Below are 12,106 nucleotides of genomic sequence, written 5' to 3'. Positions count from 1 at the left end.
TGTGTGTGTATGCGATTGGATCTGTGAGTGTCGGCAGAGGAGCACGGCGTGCTGGAGGAGGCTGGGAGGAGAGAGGCTGATCATGGGGATAGCTGATGCTGGGGGAGGCTGGGAGGAGAGAGGCTGATGCTGGGGGAGGCTGATGCTGGGGGAGGCTGGGAGGGTGTAGGCTGATGCTGGGGGAGGCTGATGCTGGGGGAGGCTGGGAGGAGAGAGGCTGATGCTGGGGGAGGCTGATGCTGGGGGAGGCTGATGCTGAGGGAGGCTGGGAGGAGAGAGGCTGATGCTGGAGGAGGCTGGGAGGAGAGAGGCTTATGCTGGGGGAGGCTGGGAGGAGAGAGGCTGATGCTGGGGGAGGCTGGCAGGCGGAGGCTGATGCTGGGGGAGGCTGGGAGGCGGAGGCTGATGCTGGGGGAGGCTGGGAGGCGGAGGCTGATGCTAGGGGAGGCTGGGAGGGGGAAGCTGATGCTGGGGGAGGCTGGGAGGGGGAGGCTGATGCTGGGGGAGGCTGGGAGGATGGAGGCTGAGAGAAGAGAGGCTGATGCTGGGGGAGGCTGCGGCTGGGGTAGGCTGGGAGGAGAGAGGCTGATGATGGGGACAGAGAGGCTGATGCTGGGGACAGAGAGGAGAGGCTGATGCTGGGAGGAGAGAGGCTGATGCTGGCAGGAGAGAGGCTGATGCTGGGGGCAGAGAGGCTGATGCTGGGGGCAGAGAGGCTGATGCTGGTGCAGCATGGGGGATGGAGCACGATGGGGGGGTGCGCAGCATGGGGGATGGAGCACGATGGGGAGTGCACAGCATGGGGGATGGAGCACGTTTAGGAGTGCGCAGCATGGGGGATGGAGCACGATGGGGAATGAACAGCATGGGGGATGGAGCACAATGGGGAGTGCACAGCATGGGGGATGGAGCACGATGGGGGGTGCGCAGCATGGGGGATGGAGCATGATGGGGGGTGCGCAGCATGGGGGATGGAGCACGATGGGGGGTGCGCAGCATGGGGGATGGAGCACGATGGGGGGTGCGCAGCATGGGGGATGGAGCACGTTTGGGAGTGCGCAGCTTGGGGGATGGAGCACGTTTGGGAGTGCGCAGCTTGGGGGATGGAGCACGATGGGGAGTGCGCAGCATGGGGGATGGAGCACGATGGGGAGTGCACAGCATGGGGGATGGAGCACGATGGGGAGTGCGCAGCATGGGGGATGGATTACGTTTGGGATTGCGCAGCATGGGGGATGGAGCACGATGGGGAGTGCGCAGCATGGGGGATGGAGCACGATGGGGAGTGCGCAGCATGGGGGATGGAGCACGATGGGGAGTGCGCAGCATGGGGGATGGAGCACGTTTGGGAGTGCGCAGCATGGGGGATGGAGCACGATGGGGAGTGCGCAGCATGGCGGATGGAGCACGATGGGGAATGCGCAGCATGGGGGAGGGAGCACGATGGGAGGTGCACACCTCCCCCCAACACACACACACACACACAAACATGCGCACTGCACAACACACCACACACACACACTGGGAACCACAAACACCGCCCTACACAGACACCCACACACACAGACAACGCTACACACACACAACACCCAACACACAAACACCGCGGCATACACAAATATACGCACATACCGCACAACACACACATTGCACAAAACATACCTCCCCCCAAAACAAACACACGCACCCCACACCCACACAAACCGCTCAACACACACACAACGCTACAGACACACAGCGCTCCACAAACAACGCAACACACGCAACACACATACAACACCGCTCTCACCCCCCGCCACACCCAGAGAACACTCAGAACATGTACAGCGCCCTACACAAACACTTAGTAACTACACACAACAACATCTATATATACAGTTAGGTCCAGAAATATTTGGACAGTGACACAAGTTTTGTTATTTTAGCTGTTTACAAAAACATGTTCAGAAATACAATTATATATATAATATGGGCTGAAAGTGCACACTCCCAGCTGCAATATGAGAGTTTTCACATCCAAATCGGAGAAAGGGTTTAGGAATCATAGCTCTGTAATGCATAGCCTCCTCTTTTTCAAGGGACCAAAAGTAATTGGACAAGGGACTCTAAGGGCTGCAATTAACTCTGAAGGCGTCTCCCTCATTAACCTGTAATCAATGAAGTAGTTAAAAGGTCTGGGGTTGATTACAGGTGTGTGGTTTTGCATTTGGAAGCTGTTGCTGTGACCAGACAACATGCGGTCTAAGGAACTCTCAATTGAGGTGAAGCAGAACATCCTGAGGCTGAAAAAAAAGAAAAAAATCCATCAGAGAGATAGCAGACATGCTTGGAGTAGCAAAATCAACAGTCGGGTACATTCTGAGAAAAAAGGAATTGACTGGTGAGCTTGGGAACTCAAAAACGCCTGGGCGTCCACGGATGACAACAGTGGTGGATGATTGCCGCATACTTTCTTTGGTGAAGAAGAACCCGTTCACAACATCAACTGAAGTCCAGAACACTCTCAGTGAAGTAGGTGTATTTGTCTCTAAGTCAACAGTAAAGAGAAGACTCCATGAAAGTAAATACAAAGGGTTCACATCTAGATGCAAACCATTCATCAATTCCAAAAATAGACAGGCCAGAGTTAAATTTATATATATATATATATATATATACATATACACAGTTAGGTCCAGAAATATTTGGACAGTGACACAATTTTCGCGAGTTGGGCTCTGCATGCCACCACATTGGATTTCAAATGAAACCTCTACAACAGAATTCAAGTGCAGATTGTAACGTTTAATTTGAAGATTTGAACAAAAATATCTGATAGAAATTGTAGGAATATATATATATATATATATATTTATATTGTGAACGTTGCTTACCGCAACCCGGGGGTTTTACTCGCTTGCAGCGGTGCAGGGTAGCTTAGGCATACACAGGCAACACAGTCTCTCTCAAAAGTGCAGCAGTTTATTAGTAACCAACATAAACTGCCCTTCCAAAACACAATGAAGCCTCTCCTGGCTTAAAGGAAAATATAACATCCACATACCGTGGGCTTCCAGTCCAATTAAGTGTCCATAGTGGATTCTCCACACTCTGGCTCCAGCCAGCGAACACAAGTCACTGTGGTTGCTTCCTGCAGCCTCCAGCCCTCTCCAGCCAGGCTGCAGTATTTTTCCCCAGTCATCACCGGGACTGATTTCCAGGAGTCTCTCTTCAGTCTTCATTTTCTTATCACAGGCTCCACCTTTGGAGTTGCATTCTCCTCAGGTTTTTCCATAGCTTCAGAGCCTTTGAATTTTTCCTCATCTTTGGCCTCAAGATTCTCAATCTTCTGTACCAAGTCCATCTTTATGGCCTCCATCTTGGTCTTACCAGTAAGTTCAGTTAAGCTCTCAGCTGCTGATGGGACTTCTGGGCTAGATTTCCCTACTTTAAGGGTTCTCTCAATTTCTGCAGCTTCAGCCATCTCTTGGGACTCTGCAGCATCTCCCTCAATTTCCTCTTGATTCTCTGCAACTTCAGAGGCTTTCTTGCACTCCATACCTTCAACCTCAGATTCTCTGGGGTCTACAACAGCTTTTGTGCCGTTTACACTATTATTCACCCCAGCACTGGGTGGATCACTGGTCTGCTCACCATGACCTTTGTGGATTTTTCCTCCACCAACAGCCTCCAGGATTTCTTCTCCTTTAGTGTTTTCACTCAACAGACCATCAGCTTCACACCAGGAAATCATAGGGGACATCACCAATACTGTTTTGGTCGGCTCCTTTTTTGCACTTTCACCCTGCTGATTTCTGTCGTTACAGTGTGTCTGTTCAGTTTCTTACTCTTTCTTTTTCAGGATTTCACTGTCTGACTCTACATTAGCGGTTGCTACTGTCAACGTGCCTTCCTCAACCTTCTCTCCCCACTCAGACGATATACATTGCACTACCCCTCGGCGCTTATTACGTCTTCGGCGTCGAGAGGAGATTTTATCTTTCTCAACTGTCTGTACCTCACTGTACTCAGTCGTCAGGTTACTAGAGTCAGTGTCACTCCCCCTGGTGTCCTGGACTAACAAGCCCCCACTTAACCAAGTGTTGAACCCCCTGTCTGGAGCTCTCCCATTTTTAACGGTCTTCCCCTTATTACACAATATCATACTACTAGGAACACTTTCAGCCTCCCGCTGTGATAGGGCTTCCTTTGAGCCTTTCCGGCTTTTACACAAGCAGCTGGCCATTTCTGCCATCGACCACAAGTCCTCAAAAAAATTAAAGTCCCGGCCTATTATAATGGGATGCGGTAAGTCAGGCACTACCCCAACATTAACGGATCCAAACACCCCATCCGTCTCAACGACCACTCGGGACCGTGGATACTCTCCAATGTTCCCATGTCTGCAGCGGGCTTCCATCCTTCCAAGAATCGGGTAGGTATCGAGCGTGGCCCTCACCAGGGACACCAAGCTCACCGAGTCTACCAGCCCAGTCACACATTTGCCATCAACTTCCACAGAACACAGACGTGACTTCTCGTCAGCCGGGCAGTCTGTACCGCAGACCGGACACGAATAGCATGAACACCATTGTCCTTGGCTACTGTCCATTGGTGCCACTACACCTTCGGATTTAGGATGCTCCGCCCCTTTTCGTGTCACCACCATTTTCTGGGACCCCGCCCCCTTTTGGGTAACCACCCCTTTCCGGGCCTCTGTCCCCGCTTGGGTAATCACCCCTTTCCGGGACTCCGCCCCCTTTTGAGCGACTACCCCTTTCCGGGCCTCTGTCCCCTTTTGGCTAACCACCCCTTTCTGGGACTCCGCCTCCTTTTGGGGTTTCTGTGGCTTCCTTGCAGTGTCTCCAGCCAGCGAACACAAGTCACTGTGGTTGCTTCCTGCAGCCTCCAGCCCTCTCCAGCCAGGCTGCAGTATATATATATATATATATATATATATATATATATATACAAGGGGCGATCCAAAAGTAATGATAATCGGTTATCTATTGCACACAGAGATTAAAATAAAATGTTTTCTTCTCTTTTAGGTACCCACTGGTCCAGGAAAAAAAAAATCACTTAAATAAGCTACGATTCCCGGGAGCTACATTCATTTGAATATGAACTGCCGAGGAGTGAACATCAAAATGGAAAAAAACAAGCTCAAAGCTGTCATCAAATACCACATCCACGTCCCTCAATGAAGAAAACGTGAAAAAAGTTGAAGAAGTTGTATTGGCAGATGGAAGAGTGACTATCAGGCATGTAGCTGAGGTCACAGGGATCTCATATGGCAGTATTCAAAGAATCCTTGCAAAAGAATTGCATATGAGAAAGGTCTCTGCGTGTTGGGTGCCAAAAATGTTAACCGACGAGCAAAAGAAGAAACGAGTTGACATTTCAATAGCAAATCTCAAAAAGTTCCAAGCAGACAAGGAGAATTTTTTGTCACGTTTTTTGACCATGGACGAGACCTGGATCCACCACTTTGATCCCGAAACTAAAGAACAATTGATGACATGGAAACAAGCCGATGAACCGACGCCGAAGAAATTCAAAGTATCAAGCTCAGCAGGGAAGGTTATGGCGTCCGTTTTTTGGGTCGCTGAAGGAATTATTATGGTGGACTATTTGGAGAAGGGAGACACTATTACGGGCTCCTACTACGCAGAACAAATAAGAAGATTGCGGGAGGCTATCAAGGAGAAAAGGCGCGGCAAACTGCGGGCTGGAGTGCTGTTTCACCAACATAACACGCTGGCTCACAAAGCTGCAGTTGCCATGGCAACCATTCAAGAAGCGGGCTTTGAACTGGTGGAACACCCCCCCTATTCGCCAGATCTAGCACCCAGTGACTTCTTTCTCTTTCCTCGCCTCAAGGAACACCTCCGGGGCAAGAAATTTGACGACAATAGCGACGTGATAACCGCTGTTGGGGATTTTTTTGAGGGTCAAGATCAAGAATTTTTTTCGAAGGGAATTCTAAGTTTAGAAAAGAGATGTACTAAATGTATAGACTTGTTAGGAGACTATGTAGAAAAATATATTTTTTTTAAATATATTCATTGTGTATATTATTGATTATCATTACTTTTGGATCGCCCCTCGTATATGTGTATATATATATATATATATATATATATTGTGAGGTATCAACCGGCTGTATTACAAAGGGCCGGTATGTTTTGCAGAAGCGTGGGTGCTCTGCAATGTGAAGCTGGCTGGGACCTATGGTTCCACAGGATTGCATTACATGCAGAGCCATGGAAGGGTGTGTGATGCTGATTTCACACTCCTTACCACCTGTGGGTGTGGCTCCAGGGGTTAAAGCAATCCTGTCTCTGAACCTGGGTGGAGTGTGTCTAGGGCAGTCTAGAGAGAGACTGGCTCTAGATTTCCAGTGTGTGCTGGAAACAAGTGAGAGCAGAGCCGGGAGCTCTGGGTGTTTCAACCTGCATGGAGGCTGATCACAAGGCTCTGGTATTGAGTCTGAGGTGAGTGCGGCCAAGCCAGGCCAGGGCTGTAGGGCCGAATCTCTCCAGGAGGAGAGACAGACAGGGGTCTGCAGAGGGCCCTGGGTGCTGGAAGGAACCTCGGCTAGAGCTGTACGCTGGCAGGTGCCAGAGAGTGGGGAAAGTTGCTAAACTTCCACTATGGACTTGTAATGGACTGGATGCCCACGGTACGTGGATCGTTTATGTTTAAGGGCAGTTTATGCTGAGTGTTTTTAAATAAACTGCCAGAATTTCTATGAAGAGACTGTGTACGTGTGTTGCTGAAGCTACCTCACACCGCTGCAAGCGAGTGAAACCCCCACGTTGCAGGGCGCAACGTTACATATGGTGGAGAATGCGGGCATGCGGTCTGGTTGCTAGGGGCAACGCAGCCTGGTTGCTAGGGGCAACGGCCTAGGACATATTCCTGTGGATACGGACTGCTTGCGGTGGGTCGGCGGGTCCACGAAATTTTTTTGAAGCGGTTTGCGGTGGATCGGCGGGTCCACGAACAGGGACAGCGCTCTCAAGCACCTGGCGGTGAATCAGCCGGTCGTTGGGGACCCGTGCTGCAGTGGCGAGAGTCCAGCGACTGGAGGTTCCAGGCCAGCCGGAATTGCAAGGCCCTGCTTGGTGAGCAGTGATACACCACAGGCTGGAGATCCTGGTTGTACGGGCGGTACAACCCGGAAAGGTTAGTGGTTCTCTAACCCCCCCCCTGTCTTTGACCACCGGGTATTACCCATTGGAGCGCCCCTCCTGTGCCTCTTTTTTGTTACAGCATGGAGGAGCTCCTGAACCAGCTGCTGCAGAGCCAGCAGCACCAACAGCATGTGCCTGGAGGTCCAGTGACAGCAGTGGGGGCTAAAAGCCAAAAAGAGGGAATGGTCCCTGCGGACGTTGTGGAGGAGCTGTACCAGTTCCTGGTCCAGGGACAGCAGGAGCTGTCGGTGTGTAGCGATGTCACAGCCATGGACCAGTTTGAGCGTTCCCTTCAGGGGCCAGTATGGACACTGGGTGCCCAGGGAGACAAGGGCAAACTGTGTGAACTGGGGGCTAAGGACATTGCATGGAAACCGCAAAAGGGGGCGGAGTCCCAGAAGGGAATAGTTGCCCATAAGGGGGTGGTTGCCCATAAGGGGGTGGAGTCCCATAAAGGGGTGGTTGCCCATAAGGGGGTGGAGTCCCATAAAGGGGTGGTCCCCCAAAAGGGTGCGGAGCATCCCAAATCCAAGGGTGAAGTGGCACAGATGGACTGTAGCCAGGGACAACAGTGTTCATGCCACAAGTGTCCTGTTTGCAATATAGACCACCCATCTGACGAGAAGCCACGTCTGTGTTCCGTGGAAGTGGATGGGGAATCTGTAACAGGGGTCGTAGACTCAAGGAGCTTGGTGACCCTGGTGAGGGCCACTTCTGATGTCAACTTGATTCCTGGAAGGAAGATCCACGTCGGCTGCACCCACAATAATGAGACAGAATACCCGGTATCCAGCGTGGTCATTAAGACAGCCTGGGACAGTGGTTCTCATGATGTTGGAGTAGTCTCAGATTTACTGCACCCAATTATTATAGGTTGGGACTCTAAATTATTTGTGCACTTGTGGAAGCAGGGGGACGTATACGGTTGCTTGTGTAAGAGCCGGAACAGCCCAAAGGAAACCCCACCACATTGGGAGGTGAAAAGGGGTCCTTGTTGTGCAGTTATGTGTGGTAAGGAGGAGATAGCACCTCCTAAAATTGACTGTCCTAAGTTAGGGGTGACCAAAGAAAATGATGGACGGACCCAACTTAGTGACATAAGGACTAAGGGAATAAACGATAGTGTGACCGTTAAAAACGGGGTAGCTCCAGAAAGGGAGGCAGATATCTGGTTAAGTGGGGACATGATAGTCCAGGATGCCAGGGGGAGTGATGATGACTCCAGTAAAGACACTGACTCTAGTAAGGTGACAAACGAGTACAGTGTGGTACAGATGGGCGAGAAGGGCAAAACTTCCTCCCGAAGACGTAATAAGCGCCGAGAGGGGGCACAGGGTATGCCGTCTGAGGGTGCAGAGAAAGTGACATGCCTGGTTAATGAAGACATGGTGCTAATAACACCTGCCACGGTGGAGTCAGACGGTGATATCCTACAAAAGACTGAGGAATCAGAGATTGAACTGACACATTGTGACGACAGAAATCAGCGGGCTGCAAGTGCAGAGAAGGAGCCAACCAAGGACGTAATGGTGGTGGTCCCCATGATTTCAAAGTGTGAAGTTGATAGTCTGTCAGGCGAGAGTGCTATAGGAAATGGAATCCTAGAGAGTGTGGGGGAAGGAATAATCCCCAACAGTCGTGGTGAGCAGACTGGTGAACTACCAAGTGCTGGGGTAGATGACAGCGAATTTAGCCCCAAAACTCTAAAAGGAACAGAGTGCCATGTTGAAGGGTGTGACACCCAGGCTGAGGGTGACACTGCAGAGACCCCAGAGGAAGGTGAAGATAATGCAGTGAAGACCCAAGAAACAGCTGGCGCTGAAGTGAAGAGAGCCTCTGAGGAGGTGAAGTCTGGAGCAAAGGTCTCATCCAGGACTGGGAGCCTGCCTGACCTGCTTGCTAAAACCATGATGGAGGATATAGAGACGATCATGGGTAAGAAGAGTAAGAAACCCAAATGTTCTGAAGCTGAGTTGGAAGAAGCCTCAGAAATAGTGTGTCGTAGACCAGAGAGGTCCGCAAGTGAAGACTCATTCAAGAGGATGAGCAAAGACCATCTGCAACAAGAGATACTTCTTAGGCCGGCTACTGAGAGTCGAGTAAGGGAGCTGGAGAAAGAAGTGGCAGAGCTCCGAAGTCGCTTGGCAGAGTACCAGTCCAAGTCCCAGGGAGCCTTGGAGCAGATGGAACAGCGAGTGTCAATCCTGACCAAACTTGTTGAAGCTGGGGAGGCCCAAAGAGAACTGACTCTAGAAGCTAAACTTGACAAGCATGTGGCAGGGATGAATGAGACTTTTGTAGTCAAGTGCATGGTGGATATACCTGAGGACTTAAGAGAAGCGTGTGCCACCGGGTGCATGCATGACGAATTTAAGAGAGCTGTGGAAGCGTGTGAGGTCTACTGTACACCAGGGGCTGAACAGTTAGTGATATTGTCTACCAGTAAAATTACTGGGCAACGGGTGGCTATTCTAAAGGACATGCACTTCAGATGTGTTCGTATGAAGTGGCAGGTCCAACTGCAAAAGGAAGAAGCCACTAGACAGCTAGAGTATAAAAGGAAAGCGCAGAGTCTGGCGAAAGATATCGTCCAAGTACCCCGGGCTCTGGTGGGGAGAGTCATTGGAAAAACCGGACGAGTCATGCAAGACATGGTGAATAAGTCGGGATTGGTGAGATTAAGAATCCCTGCTGCTAATGAGTGCAAGATACCCAGGGAAGCTGGTATGGTTCCGTTCGTCTGTGTCGGGACTGTAGAGAGTCTTGGAAACATTCGAAGCCTTATTGAATATCGGGTACACCATGTACGTGACATGGAGCGGTTGTGGCAAGACAACCTGAAAATTAAGGAGCAGCTTCGCCAACTGTGTGGGGGACAGCAGCCATCTTCCACCCGTTGTTCAGTGGAAAGAAGTGGAAGATGGCGTGTCGGTCCAGTAGTTCAGACGCGTGATAAAAGGAATCGCCGACAGAGAGGTAACCTACAATGTACTGTAGATAGTGGCCGCTATGAGCTTAGAGTTCCCGACAGTAGCCTTGGGGGTACTCGAGAAAGCCTAGGTTCGGACAAGACTGTAGGTTTGACCGGGGACGTGTCTCTCTACTGCGGTGACCCTGGGAGGGGGTCAGGGAGAGAACGGTCTGGAAATGGGACGTCCTTTAACCCTAGGTTGACAAGACAAAGTTTGGTGACAGTGTTGGGCGATGTCTCAGGGACTACTGCTCTTGGACGGCCCTCTCGACTGGTGGGGCATGGCAGCGGGGATGCCCTGTCTCGCGGCCCCAGGTCATTGGCAAGTGTTCTCCCCTACGGGTTTGAACAGAGGGGGAGGGTATGTGAGGTATCAACCGGCTGTATTACAAAGGGCCGGTATGTTTTGCAGAAGCGTGGGTGCTCTGCAATGTGAAGCTAGCTGGGACCTGTGGTTCCACAGGATTGCATTACATGCAGAGCCATGGAAGGGTGTGTGATGCTGATTACACACTCCTTACCACCTGTGGGTGTGGCTCCAGGGGTTAAAGCAATCCTGTCTCTGAACCTGGGTGGAGTGTGTCTAGAGAGAGACTGGCTCTAGATTTCCAGTGTGTGCTGGAAACAAGTGAGAGCAGAGCCGGGAGCTCTGGGTGTTTCAACCTGCATGGAGGCTGATCACAAGGCTCTGGTATTGAGTCTGAGGTGAGTGCGGCCAAGCCAGGCCAGGGCTGTAGGGCCGAATCTCTCCAGGAGGAGAGACAGACAGGGGTCTGCAGAGGGCCCTGGGTGCTGGAAGGAACCTCGGCTAGAGCTGTACGCTGGCAGGTGCCAGAGAGTGGGGAAAGTTGCTAAACTTCCACTATGGACTTGTAATGGACTGGATGCCCACGGTACGTGGATCGTTTATGTTTAAGGGCAGTTTATGCTGAGTGTTTTTAAATAAACTGCCAGAATTTCTATGAAGAGACTGTGTACGTGTGTTGCTGAAGCTACCTCACACCGCTGCAAGCGAGTGAAACCCCCACGTTGCAGGGCGCAACGTTACAATATATACAAATACAAAGTCATGGCCAAAAGTGTTAGCACCCTTGCAGCTGTTGCAGAAAAGGAAGTATTTCCCTCACAAGATTAATAATACACACCCTACACCACCCCTCTCCGTAATACGCCTTCTACAGCACTCTTCTCTGTAATATCTCTCCCGCACTACCCCATGTATAATATCTCCCCACACACACTGCTCTTCTGTGTAATATACCCACTAACAATGCCCCTGTGTATAATAACCACACATACACTGCCCCTCTGTATAATATCTCTCCCACACACACTGCCTTTACGTATAATATCCCTCTCCACACACTGCCCTTCTGTATAATATCTCTCCCACACTCTGCTCCTCTGTATAATATCACCCTCACACACTGTTCCTTTGTATAATATTCCCCCACACACTGCTCTTCTGTATATCCCGCACACACTGCCCCTCTGTATAACATCCCCCCACACACAATTCTCCTCTGTATAATATCCCACCACACAAACACTACTCCTCTTTATAATATCCCCCCACACACACTACTCCTCTGTATAATATTCCAACACGCACACTGCTATTCTGTATAATATCCCCCCACACTGCCCCTCTGTATAATATCCACACACACACTGCCCCTCTGTTTAATGTCCATCAAGTACGCTGCCCCTTTGTATACTATCCCCCCACACAAGTTGCCCCTGTTTCTATACTGTATATCCTCACACACACTGCCCCTCTGTGTAGTATCCCCCCCACACTCAAACATTGCCGCTCTGTATAATATCCTCCTGGTATATATATCCTTTACCTGGTATATATGTCCCCATCCTGGGCCCTTCCTGGTTTATATGGTTCCATCCTGGGCCCTTCCTGGTAAGTATGTCTCAATCCTGGTTTGTTATCCCCTTCCTAGCA

At 50.7% G+C, this 12,106-nt stretch overlaps 1 long non-coding RNA gene across 1 annotated transcript in view; it reads left to right on the top strand.

The window, feature by feature from the left end:
* The window catches only part of LOC142290460 (uncharacterized), a 102,612-nt gene extending 97,452 nt beyond the window's left edge, over window positions 1–5,160 (top strand). Inside the window, exon 3 of the long non-coding RNA XR_012750314.1 lies at window positions 5,031–5,160. This is a non-coding gene — a long non-coding RNA (uncharacterized LOC142290460). The remainder of the gene's footprint in view (window positions 1–5,030) is intronic.
* The last annotated feature ends 6,946 nt before the right edge of the window (window positions 5,161–12,106 follow it).

This window comes from Anomaloglossus baeobatrachus, chromosome 2, assembly GCF_048569485.1.
Source record: "Anomaloglossus baeobatrachus isolate aAnoBae1 chromosome 2, aAnoBae1.hap1, whole genome shotgun sequence".
Lineage (NCBI taxonomy): Eukaryota > Metazoa > Chordata > Amphibia > Anura > Aromobatidae > Anomaloglossus > Anomaloglossus baeobatrachus.
This window is presented reverse-complemented; position numbering and strand designations above follow the sequence as displayed.